The sequence below is a fragment of the Condylura cristata genome, unplaced genomic scaffold (genome assembly GCF_000260355.1).
Source record: "Condylura cristata isolate star-nosed mole 26May11 unplaced genomic scaffold, ConCri1.0 scaffold00003, whole genome shotgun sequence".
Classification (NCBI taxonomy): domain Eukaryota; kingdom Metazoa; phylum Chordata; class Mammalia; order Eulipotyphla; family Talpidae; genus Condylura; species Condylura cristata.
In genome coordinates this window covers 47,930,891-47,944,826 of record NW_004567104.1, presented here as the reverse complement: position 1 = coordinate 47,944,826, position 13,936 = coordinate 47,930,891, and the positions used below count along the sequence as shown (strand labels likewise).

At 37.7% G+C, this 13,936-nt stretch overlaps 1 protein-coding gene across 1 annotated transcript in view; it reads left to right on the top strand.

Moving 5' to 3' along the window:
• The window catches only part of CMSS1 (cms1 ribosomal small subunit homolog (yeast)), a 326,190-nt gene that overhangs the window by 195,965 nt on the left and 116,289 nt on the right, over window positions 1-13,936 (top strand). The gene's annotated exons all lie outside the window — the stretch shown is intronic.

Genomic DNA, 13,936 nt, shown 5'->3' with positions numbered 1-13,936 from the left:
TCCTTCTGCCTCAGATGTGTGCAAAAAAGAGAAATTCAGAATTACTATTCTTTTGGCAATGCAGTTTAAAGACATCAGATTGTTCATCAACATCTCATTGTCATCACCAAGAACAAATAAACAGTGCATTCTTTAGTTTATCAGTAGTCTAACTGGTGCACAATAGGTTGATTTCTCACACATGTATACACAGAGTTTATGTCCCCAGAGTTTGAGATTGTTATTATAGTTAATTGTTGTAGACTTTTGAAAGGAACAGTTAGTGAAAGAGGGGTCACTTGAGCAGGAAAAATCTGACTGGGCACAACCAGCCAATCACAATGAACCATTTGCCAGTCTCTGCCAAGGTGATAGAAGGGAGTCAACTCTGATTTGAAGAAACTAAAAATATTCTCAATATATATGTGAATGCTTCAAAGACAAGACAGGTCTGATTAGCCTTCACATCCTCTGTGACTCCGCTAGGGCTTGACACAAAGTAAGTGCTTACACAAGTGTGTGCCCATTTCTCAGGTGCAGTACTGTTGCTTCAGCAAGTACTAATAACTATGAATAATAATCTGAAGGAGGGCCTTCCTGGCCCAGGGATTAAAGTCTTAACACTATCAAGCCATCATCTAACACTGCAACCTGAGTTCAAATAACCAGCCAGAAAGCTAGCTCACAAGTTGCAGTAGACCTCTCCTGTTGCAAACTCTGCTCCTCTCAGTAGCATATTTCAGTAGATCTGCCTGTTCAGCTCCCCACTCTGCCTCTGGTAAATCCTCTCATCCCCTGCACACCTCTGACCTACACACTAGTTCTTGTATGCATAAATAAAAAATAATAATAATCTGAAAAAAAACAACAGTATTTTCTCCTCCATGCTAAGGAAAGAGGCTGGGTCACATAAATAAGTATAACAGTTAATTCTTAATTATTTACCTCATTTGAATATTCAAGATGCAATGAAATAAATATAGGACCAGAATCCTAAAACCTGACTGGTCAGCAAGCCACTAAAATCTCTTTTTTTTTTCTTTTAAAGATTTATTTATTTATGCATACAGAACTGGGGTACAGGTCCAAGGAGCAGGGGCAGTGAGAGGATTCACCAGAGACAGAGTAAAGAGCAGAACAGGCAGATTGATGCGGCACACTGCTTAGAGGAGCAGGGGGCGGGTCAGGAGAGTCTGCTACACCATGTAGACCACCTCCCTAGCTGGGGATTAACTTTGTGCTGCAGTGGCTGTGGCTAGCTTGGTAGTGCTGCTCTTCAACCTGTTGTGCCACCAGGGAGGACCCAAAATTTTCTTACTTCAATTTCTTTATCAAAAAAATGGGGATAATAAGAGACTAATACTTTTCTCCACCTGCCTTTTAAGAGTATTTTCATTATTAATCCTATTAAGAAAGTGAAACTAATAAGAACTATAGAAGGTAAGGTGTTTTTACTGACTTCTTTTGAAAAAACTGTATGTGTCAATAGATTTTTAAGTCCTTGATGAAAGGTACCATTGTTCATTGGTGCTAAACCCTGTTTAAGCTTAATTTGTCTAAAAATTAATGACAGTCCTCCTCCCTTTCTAGATCTCTTTTATGACAACACCAAATTTGTATTTAAGAATCTAAAATATATCCTCCTTGAAAAACACCAGTATTATTAATAATAATCTCTGAAATCAGTAAGGATTGTAAACCTACCGACTGCCTATGATTAAGTGGTCACAAATGAAACACTGGTATGTTACCACATATAAATTCTTTCCCTGAAGTTTAACCTCCGCAACAAAATTTTGTACTGAATAAGAAGTTAAGCAACAACGCCTGTTACCATCTAGCCATGGCCTTGATCTAATCATTTCACCTTTCTTGCTCTTGGTTTCTTTTTTCCTTAAGAAAAAGAACATTCATTGGTTCTGCTTCAGATCTTTACTGCTTTCTTCAGACAACATTTGAAAAGAGGGAGGGAATACTGGGTTGTTAGAGTTACCAGAAGGACAAAAAAAAATATAGGGTGGAGGTATGCTGTTGGCATTTAGTGGGCAGAGATAGGTCTGCTACATTTTCCAGTATATGGAACAGTCTAGAGAGAAGACTTGGCCCCCCCACAAATATAAATATATCTCTCCCACCTAAGAAACACTGGACAGCACTTTGAAGAGTAAAATGGGACATAATAATATAGGGCTGTGTCAGACAAACTGGAATATATGGAACCTGCTAGAATTCAAGTCCATTTCTGCTTTCATTGTCTTCCTGTATTCTTGCCCTGTCCCTGTCTCATGTGACAAGATCAGAAGCTCTGCTGAATAGTCCTCATGGGAGGAGACAGACATATGCAGACCACATAGATTCCATCGTCTCTATTTTACTAAGAAAAGTAGCAGTGGTGTTAAAGTTAATTCATTTATTCACCCCTGAATTTGGGCTATGCTTTAGTCACAGAGCCACCCTCCTTCCCCCCCTCCCCCCCCTCCTCATTTATCCCATTCCCTCACCCTCAGAGCCTTGGGCACTGCCAGCCATTCAATGTAACAGCTGCCTTCAGCATTTGTTTTGGGTGGGTAGTGGGAGATTGATAGGGTGGGTGTGGGGCCAGCTCTTCCCTGCGGCTGCAGCTGCACTAACCAAACCAAGCTGCTAAAACAGACTGTTCATTCCATTTCATGGGCCACCCTAAAGCCATATCTGTGGGTACAAAGTTATTGTGACATCCCACCCTGGGGTGTGATGGGAGTAACTGCATATGGTATGGAAGTGCCATATGACTCTTAAGACTACTTTTTTGGCCTGCCATTTAGAAAGGGGGAACAAAATCTAAAGAATTCTTTACACTCTGCTGACACCTCAGCTGAGGAAATCAGTGGAGTCCAGGTGTGTTTTATGTCTCTCAGCTCCTGTACATGGACAAAGACTGGGATTCTATAATTTCCTTTCTAGCCCCAGGTTTTTTTCCTAGTTAAATTTACTTTCTGCTCCCTAAATTACGTTTTACTCATTATAGAAAATCTGTTGTGCAGAATTGTGTTAGGTTTAACATGATGGTCTAGACTAATTGCTTAAATATGGACTTGGACAATTGTTGAAAAGCACTTTTGTTTGTATCATGGAATGAAAGTTACCACATACATAATAGTCTATTTTCAAACCTAAATGAATTACATTTTAAAGGAAATGAAAAAAAATTTTTAAAAAAAGCATGAATTTATTAGGCAAGAACAAAGTTGATGTCTAAATTCAACTGGAAAGAACTATAGAAATTTCCTTTGAACACTGACAGACTGTTCTTTGCTCTACTTGTATTTTCTCACCTTAGTATTTCAAGTTAAACCTTTGGAAATAGGTGGTTTTTCTATGTTATAGATTAGTGGCAAGTATAAACTATGGTAGCAAACAGACCAATGTTTTTGTTTCATTCAGTACTACTTCAGAGGACTATTACTTTTCAGGGATGGCATATCCAACAAAGACGAGAGATTAGAATTTTATTTTTCTAATTTTCCCATAGAGCCATTTTTTTGCAGAATTTACCAACTATGAGGGAAATTTGAGAAGAGCTTTGATAAAATACTCGGTGTGGTAGGTGAATTAATAACACTACAGTGTCATGTTGTAAGGGGAATTCTTTCCATTGTTTAGTCTATTTAAGAATCTGCACTATAGAAGAGTAAAATAATTAGTGGAAGGAATTAGGATAGTTGGAATATAAAGAGTGGGAAACAGAGATATATACTGTCTGGTTTTTCATGGTTGTTAGAAGTAAATCATAGTTTCATATCTTAAACTTTCTGTGACCTAAGTGCAAAGTACCATGCTAGATTAATCACCGGGCTCATCTGTGGAATAAACATAATATGGGAAAATAGTATTTTTTATTTGTTCATTCATTTATGAATATTTCTTGAGCACCTTCTAATGCACTGGGGACTTATATAGACAGAGCTTAGGCAATGTCAGAAAAAGGAATGTCTTTATTAGATGTAAATGAAATGCTTAGGATGCAAATGTGTATTTTGTAAAATAGATTTTAACTATGCTTTAATACTAACATGGAATGTTTTTCTGTTTATGGATAAATCCAAATTAGATTAGATACATTTTTATGATTTTCTTAGAGAAGTCTTTATTAAGTCATTACCTTTAATCCTGGAAGATGCTTCTGTGAGATGCCATGTACTTTGAAGCATGGAATCACTCTTTGAAGATGAACAAAGGCAATTCAGACTGCCCTCTATCAAACTCTTTATACTCAAATATTTTAGATACAAGATCCTGTCTTATAGTCTTCTGTCCATGCTTATGCTCAATATTGAAACACATAAATAATATTTTATTAATATAAATGTATTGTTAAAGTGTCATATAGATTTACTTTTTATGAAGACTGGAAACTGATGGATGATTATTCTCTGTTCACCCCAATTCTGTTTTGTTTTTGTATTTATAGATTTAGTTTGGTCCCTTTAACATATGCTGTGTGATTAGAATAATCCAGAATCTTGGGCTTGGGCAAAAAAAAAGTAGTAAATAATCTTATTTCAAGTTTGAATAACTTAACAAAAACTAACTCCTCACATTCCTAAAAACATATTGTTCATGAATATGTCATTAATGACCTATAATATTTTCACATGTATTATTTGTCCATAATTTGACATAACTTATGGTCTGAGAGTTCTGTTCTCAAAGAGATGTCCAGGACCCTGTGAAACATACTTATAATGAACTGATGTTTACAAGCTTTTCTTGACATGTAATTGAGTATGACACATATGTGCTGTGGTAACATAGTTCATTAGCATTTTACATGAATAGACAGCCACAGTGAAGAAATTAACCAAAGATTGATGCTGAGCAACACCCTTGCTAATCAGTGGCATATTTATTTGAAAGAGATTCAGGGGACTCCCTGGTGGCCTAGGTTTTAAGTCTCAGTGCTATCACCACCGTGGCCTTTTCTGCTCCCCATTCTGCCTCTGATGAATCCTCTCACCTCACACACCTCTGGTCTACATCACAGTTCTGCTACACAAAATAAAAATTGAAATTAAAAAATAAATAAAAGAGATTCACTTTTATGAATCAGAATTGCAGGGGGAGTTTTTGTTCAAGGGTCAGGTGGTGGTAATGGTGGTAGCAGTAATATGTGGATATGTATAGCCATCCTACTAGAACAGAGCGCACCCAGGTGGGGGTGGCCTTTATGGAGCCCATTTGTGTTATCAATTTTATGAACTGAATTTCTAAAGGAGACTAATGAAGCCTCTTCTCCCTTTCTCTGGGCTTTGATTAGAAATGTTAGGCTGTTATAGGAAAAAGGGTCTGAGACATGAGGAAACAAAACCAAAAAGAAATTATTAACACTGAGAGCCCATGGATAAATTAACTCAGTATTTCTTTCTAGCACCGTATTTTAAGATAATTATCTTTTTTAAATTTATGATGTAAAATTGGAAGACATTCCATGCAACAATCATGTAAACCTGTTGTCTGAGTTTATATTGTATGAGGAAAACTTTCTGCATATAGAATGGGACAACATTACAAATAAGTATTTGTTCTCTAGATGTGTCAAAAACCCAAAATACTTCATAGTTACTTTCTAGGAGCTTGGCTTTTCTTTTTTTTTTTTCTTTTTTAATATAAAAAAGGAAACTCAGTTGGGTAAGAATAGGATGACTGAATTTTTTTAAATCTTCAATATGTAATTTCCCCTAAATGAAATTATATTTAGTACAACTCTGAGATAAACATTGTATTTAACAATAGTTTTCCTCTCCATTTGGTTATCAGTTATTGTTCCTATTTCAAATCTCTCCAGAAACAAGGGTTTTCGTGCTCTCCTGACATTGTATTTTTGTGCCTTTGTCTCTTATACCCTACATATTGCTCCAATTTGGAACATAGTTGTAAGTAATATATTTCACCATAGTTAGCTAGTCCTTTATTGCAGAAGTGGCTTGAAAAAACATCATTTTTTAAGGCTTCCACAACAAATAACCACAAAATGTATTCTCTCACAGCTCTAAAACTAGAAGGCAGAATTCAGAGTGTCGGCAGGCCCACACATCCTGCAGGGGCCCTGGGCAAGAATCTTCCCTTTCCTTTTCTAGCTTCTGCTGCTTGCTGGCAATTCTTGGTATTCCTTGAGTAGTAGTGGTAGGGGTAAGTCCAAAATCTGCCTGTCTTCCCATGCTTGTCTTCCTTCAGTGTGTTTTTGTATCCAAATTCTCTCTTCTTATAAGGACACCAGTCACTGTGTTGGAGCTGCCTTCATCCAGTATGACCTCATCTTAACTTGTTTACATCTACAAAGTCCATATTTCCAAATAAAGTCACATTCACAAGTTTCCAGGGAACTTGAAAGTTGGGGGCGGGAGAGAGTCAGAGGGAAGGAGAGATTATTCAACTTAGTACAATTTAACAAGAATCTTGTTCTCTTCCTCCCCTAAGCATTTTGGAATCTACACTTAAATGCTTTCATTTGTCTAATCAAAGAAAGCATTCTTGAATTTCTGTCCATTTGGGATATGGCTATTTTGTTTTCGTAATTGTCTTCCCTGGAAATCTATCCAAAGCCACTGAAACCCTAGCTAATCAATTCTTTGCTCACTGCCATAGCACATGCTGAGTCTGTATCACTTTATAGATCTCCCCTCAGGGCCAAGTTTCTTCAGTGTTCATATGCAACTTCCTACTAGAATCAGAGTAAACTGGATGCAAAGATTTGCATGCATTGACTCTGGTTCACAGCTACCTCCTTTCTAAGATCTGTACTTTATTCCTTGTACATCTGGACATCAGACTAACTTAAACTTGTATAATATAATATAAACTTGTATAATAAACTTGGCTATGAAAAGCTACGTTAGCCCAGATTTTTTTTTTTTTTTAATCATTTGAACTTTCCTTGTGTACTAAAGTTTGGCCAAAGATTATATATTTGCATGCATTCATGATAGCATATAGTTTTAAATCCCTTCCTTAACCAAAGTTACAATGATACTGAGGGCAAAAAATCTTTCAAACTAGCACAAGCACCACATTCCTCCCAAGTATAATTTCTCTGAACTGCATAATGTTTTTTAAATTAATTGAATTTGTTGCTAATAATAGCCTATTTCACAAAGAAATCCAGATAACTGGCTTTTAATTTTTTTTTTTTTAATCAGACAATCCTGTAATCCCAGGGCCACATTTCTACAGCTGACCCTTCAGAGTACAACTCTGTCCTACACCATGGGCCAGTCTGAACTGGACTACTTCATTTAGTTGTTACCATTCAACTCTTGTTTGTATTTGAGCTATCACCCCTGATCCCAGTCTTAAGAATCCTATCTTAATTTTCTTCCTAATGTGGTTCAAAGAAACTGCATTGAATACACGGGGACAAAGGAGAGCAGAGATCAGGCCCTGGTTTCCTTTCCCTCTGGTTTGTATTATCTTTTGGCAAATTCCAACAACATCCCCAAACTATCACCCTGTTCTGCTTCCCCCCCCACCAGTTTTTGTTTGTTTGTTTGTTTGTTTTTTCCTTCACCATCTCTGGTATTACAGTTGAGTTCAAATACAAAATCTGAAATTTTCAATAGTGGGAAGTAATTTCAAGTTCAGTTTCATGTTACTTTCTTTAGCTTGCACAGCATTAGGTCTTCCAGACACTTTAGGATTTCTGTTCCTAGCCTGCAAAGCCTCATAAGCCTTTTTAATCATCATTTCTACTTCCATGTTCCATCCCGAACTGCTTGATCCACAATAATTTGACTAAAGATAGAACTGTCTTTCTTGACATTTCGTTCAGACAGTTATTAGCATCTTCATAGTCTGGACTTACAAAATAATCTCTGCAGCTCCAATGCTGGTTCAGGGTCTCCCAGTTCTCCCTGTCCTATTCTTGTTAATTTCTTTTTGTACTCACAATGTTTTGGTAAAGGGCTGTCAAATCATATTCACTATGTTTCTTGTGACCACATGCTCTTCTCAGGAATTCATGGGACATTCATGCTATGGCAATCACCATCTTGCTTCCAGAAAACCCTAACTTGTCTTTTTCAAATATCTGTAAATCCTAAAGGCTACAATTTACCTTATTTTAAGCATCTTTGTATTTTATTCCCTAGTTCTTTGGTCCTCAAACACTCTTGAAAGAAGAGGGTTATTTATCCCAATATATAACTGAAGAGAATTCTAGCCTTAACATTGCAGAATGTTTTCAAGATTTCTTTTTTATGCTAAATTACTGCTTCTTGTGTTAAATTATTTTACCCTTCCATAATATGATGAATATTAGGCTCTTCATGACTATCCCCACATAGTCCAAAGATTATCTGAACACTCCCCTCTTTTTTCTGATAAAATAGTTTAAATAATGAGCAACCCATGATGCCAGAAACTGGCTTAGTTTTAGGCATTTGTTCTGAGTTATTTATCCTCTCACTATCACCACCAAATTCATATGTTGAAACCCTCCCTCCTCTGTGCTAATATTAAGAGAGGGATCCTTGGAGGTAACTAGGGTAAGATGAAATCATGAGGGTAGAATCATCATGAGGTTAGTGTCCTTGTAAGAGTCAGGAGAGAGATTGCTTCCACCCTTTCCTCTCTCCATGTAAGGATAGAAGAAGTCTGCAGTCTAGAAGAGGTTCATCTTTAGAACTTGATCAATTTGGCATCTGGACTGTGATGGACAGCTTTCAGAATTGTGAGAATTAAATTTCTGTTTATCACTCATTCAATGGTATATTCTTATAGTAACCCAAACTAAGACAGCATTCAAAAAAGGGGGTCCTGACTGATCAGGTTGTGGATCTAGACACATATAAAAATATTCATACTTGCCCAAAGTGGCCTATATATAGGTACCAGGTTAATAAATCATGAGTGCCACCTATTATGGACCTGAATCTTAAGCTATGACCTATAGGAGGAAAAGATAGGGACTCAAGGGAAAAAAATCACTTAAGTACATTTTACAACAGAAAGGCATTAGGGTGCAAGATTATTACTGACCAAGAGTATGGCATAACCCTGATAGGAACAAAATCAGACCTTCAATTCTGGGATTTCCTCATAATATTTCTAGCTAATGAATCATTCCATAAATACTGTTAAATGTTCTAGACCGCACATCTACTTTTTATGTTTTTATAAAAACCTGGTTAAAAAAGTTATTTAATAACCTAGAAGTAGCCAGGGCAAAATTAATTCGATAATAAAATTAATTGCAGTTTCTGAATTCTTACTACTTGGTGATACAAACTGAAGGAATTGTTATAATGTATTCCAAATGAAGTAAATAGAGATAAAGTTCTAGCATTTTAGCATCAAGGTGTAGAGTCTTTTTGCACTTGCTGGTTTATATGCTAGCAATTAACCAATATGTCATAATACAATTAACACAGCTAATGTGGAGTTCATAGACTATTGTAAACAAATGCCTCCTTGCTGTGGATATCCATAGAACTGGTGGCTGTTCCAAATCATAAAAACAAAAAAACAAACAAAACAAGCAAATGGTTTATCCTGCAACTTGACATTAATTCTATGAGAGATGGCACTGATGCGTTGATGGCTCAGGGTGGCAGATTGATTTTGTGGCAACCTCTGGACCTGGAATCAGGGAAATTCTGGTGCTGGCAGTGCCAACCTTTAGCTTCATCATCTTTGCCTATGACATGGTTTCCATGTTCCTCCTGTGGACAAGATAAACTGATGACTTCCAATTGTAACATTCCATGACTCTTTGTTCTCCAAGTATCTAATCTTTCTATTTCTATAGAAAACGAAGAACATAGTGAGACAGTTTAAAGAAAGATGACGTGATCTCTAGTTCTGAGCTTTTCATCCAACCATTGGCATGTCAGTTTTAGATACTCATTACATCATCAGGGAAAAGGGCCAGTAAAAGCCCAGACCTCTCAAGTTGTAGAATATGCTTATAAATTGGAGTGGACAGGGTAGCTGTGGTTTTTCCAAACTCTGAAACCTTACATGTTCTTGGGTATTAATAAAATGCGTTCATTTTGTGTTCTGCATCTTGTTAAAATTTTCGTGATTTGTCCCTGTAAAAGTCTGCTGGCCTCCTGCAAGCAGGGAAAAATGCCTTTGGTTATCTGTTACCAGTTAGCTCCGTTGGTTAAAATCCAAGGAAGTAGAATCAGGCCCCATAAGGGATCGTTAGTTTCATGCAGAGCAGCCCCCACTTGCCCAAGTAGCTTATAAATGCATGCATTTGACCACAGAGGGGAGAGGTGTGAGCATGGCTGGCTTGCCATAACTATCCCTCCTACTGAAAAATCACTCAGAATGCATGTTTATATGACATGAGTCACTGACATCAACCTTGTTCAAAATTACCAACTATAAGCACAAAGCCAAGCCAGTTTATGTCTTCCTTGAAGACTCTGATGACCTTTCACCCAATTGAGCACCTAAATCGTCTACATTGTGACAGAGTGCTGAAAATATTTGTTGCATCCTCTCTCTCATACCTAAAAGTAACTCAGGGCTATACTACTATTTTTATTCTCCTTTTACAAGTGTTAAAACTGTAGCTAAAAGACTGTCTAACTTCCCCAGGTCCCAAGGCCGCTGACTGACAGAAACAGGATGCTGAAATAAATCTCTCTGACCCCAGAGACTATACTGTTATCCACTAAACCCTCCAGCCTCTCTCAGGTGCTACACAGTTTCAGGTTTTAGAAACAGTGATAAATCCTTATGGAATGAAATTTTGCATAATCAGATGTTTACAAGCAGGTATGGGTTTTAAGTTGTCATTTCTTGGAAAGAGAAATGAGATCAACTCTACAGGCAAACAGAAAACTTGACAAATCAAGTGAGGCAGATGTCTGTTCTTGGATGCTTCTACCAGTGTCCCATTTGTGACCTACACTCTGTCAAGTAACTTGATATAGTCACATTTCATATTTAAAGTTTTGTTCAGCTTTAGTTCCTCAAACTTCTAATTCAGATGTAAACTCCTGTAGTGGCCAAGTTTAGAAATCTCTTCACTTTTTTCTCAGAATTCCCCAGCACTTCACCATCAAATCAGTTTGATTTATGCCATCAAACCCAGAGACATTAATAGGTCAGTGAGACCAATTTTTTCTAACTTTCTGCTTATCTTTGAAGCTGCAGAGACTTTGAGTAGAATGAGGGAGTTGTAAAACCTCCCTTTTGAAAGCACCGAGTTAAGCCCTGACTCCTGTGAAATTTAGTTTAGTCTTGAATGATTTTTTTTTTTTAAGATTTACTTATTGATTGATTTTTGTATACAATAGCTGGGCATAGGACAAAGGTTGGGGGTTGAGAAGATTCACCAGAGACAGAGTGGAGAGCAAAAAAAGCAGATTGACTGAAATACACTGCTGAGGGGAGCAGGGTACCAGGCAGGAGAAATATGCTGCTCCATGCAGATCAGCAACCTGGCAGGGGTGGAACTTGTGCTGCAGTGGCTGCAGATAGCTTCACAGAGTTAAGACTTAACCTCTTTTGCCACCAAGGAGGCCCTGAGTGATTTTGGTAGAGATTTCCCCACTATCTAAAAGTGAGCATTCTTATTTGGTATAACTTGTTAGATTACTTTTCAGATCTGGAAATGCTATTCCTATTAATAATTGGAAATTTTTTTAGCATTCAGGCAGAAAAAATAGCCTACCACATCATACCAACTAGAAATGGAGCATAGGAGGGGAAATCTGGATTCTGGATTCTGTTCTTCCCCAGGACTTGCTCCCACTTCATTTAGTGGAAAGGCAGTTTGGATGCATGCAGAAGACATTCAGTGCAAATTTAGAAAAAGGTCCTTCATAACATATTTGTTTTGAGATTTTGTAGGTACAGATGAAAATAAAGCCTCCTTTAAGATAAATTCTCTTACCAGGTCAGCAATACAAAGAGTACAAAGTGAGGCTTGAAACTTTGTCCTTTAAAAAAAAAAGAAGAAACTAATTCACTATTGAAACTGTAAAGTGTGCTCAGAGCTAAAGTGCCTCAACTAAGTTGTTTCTCTTGTCTAGTTCTGGGAAATTATTTTAAAGACAAAGTGCGCCTTTTAATTTTCTAAAAGAGCTTTATAAATCATTACCATTTGAAGTTATAAAGGAACAAGTTCTTCCATTTCACATCCTTTTTGAAGCGTTGAAAAATGCTTCATTCGTGTGTCCTTACCCTTGGCCTCCTTTGATCCTCATCTCCCAGATCCATCACTTTCATCTACTTCTTTGCTGCTGGCCTTTCTTCCTGCTATTCAGGAACTATTTTTTCAGCACCTGTTATGTAAATAGCTGTTTGCTAGGCACTGAAGGGGGGAGGTGATGAAGACAAAGACCCCTGTCCTCCAAGGACTTAGGGTGGAGTTCAGAGGTTGCAAGTTTAAAGACAGCAGTAGACAGGAAGGTCTGTGAGGGAACAGGAAGAGGCCAGACTCTGCACTGAGGAGTACCTGGGACTATGCATCATTGGGAAAGGCACCTTCCTTCTAAGGGGCTTAGGCACTGCACAGCACAGCCGTTTGGAGCCACCCTGAATTACCATCCCAGCATTGTCAGAGATTCTACTTTGTCAAAAGAAACCAGAAATCTAAATTTTTATTATGTGCAATCTTCTGATTCTTTACAAATGCTGGCAACTAATTCAAACTCTTCAAAAACATTGTGTGAGCCAAACAAAACAAGTTTTGTGGACTGAATTCAACCCATGGGCCTCCAATTTGGGGAGTTCTGGTCTCCTTAGTGAGGTAAATCACACATGTATGAAATCATTTAAAATGCAGCCCATATGACTAAGAGCCCTAATGAGTGACACAGACATTGGCTGGGGAGGAGTCCAGAGAAAGGAGAAGGAAGATGAGGGAGCTGGGGGGAAGATGGACTCCAGGTGCTGTGGCCTCAGCTGTATCTGGCATGTTGAGCATATGAGAAGAAACTGAAGAGTATGTGTTGAGCTTTTGGGAAACCAACCAAAGGTGAACTGAAGAGGCTGGGCCTTATTGTCTGTCAGGAGTATTGGGGAGGACAGATTTAAAAATAAATGCTGCTGGTGGGCAAAGTGTTAGGGAGTGTGCATGGAGACACTGTCAGGAAACTAGCCTTAATACCTGCTTTCCTCTGCACTTCCTCTTCCACCCCTCTGTACCTTTACACCTAATGTAGTTTTAACAGAAAAAGCCACCTTCCCTCAAGTAGCTTTAAAAATCGCCAATGTTCTAACTTAAAAAAGGAAAAGGAAAGAAGGCCCAATCAGAATGACACCCTCTGCAAGAAATCAAAAACCTTAGCCACCACCTCTCACTGAGTAAAGGCCACTACTTAAAATAGAAATAGAGCATCACTATGAGCCAAACAGCTCTACCTAAGGCCTACAAGACTCTAAAATGGGGATGGGAAGGTGCAGAATTCCATTCTCATTAGACATGTGAGTTGATCACAAAAATCTCCCACAATAGCCAGAGTCAGAAGCTGCACATCTCTCCCTAACAATTACTAGTAAGCTTTTCTTACTTAAGTGTCAGAGTAATATAGCAATACATGTACACCGTCAAAACAGGTGGACATTGCTAGAAAAAAGAAGAGATGATTTTTTTAGATATTAGAATATATATATATATATATATATATATATAACAGTCTCTCAAATAAACCTGATGTGCCATAAGGTGTTACCCTTAAGAACTTGGTGTTGGAAGAGGCAGGAAGAGGCAGTTGCATCACTGAACCCCACTGCTGTACAGTGGGAGTAGGTTAGTCAAACCAAGCTCCTGTGAACACATTCACAGGAGGTTCAAGAGCCTCAAGAGTTGTGCTTACACATCAGAATTTAAATGTTTGGGTGATGTAGACATTATCAGTTATTCCAAACCTGATTATATAGTATGTATTAATTTTCTAAGGCCCTCATTTTGCTTATTCTTCCTCTTCCCTACCCACATTTTCACCATTTTTATTTTTTATTC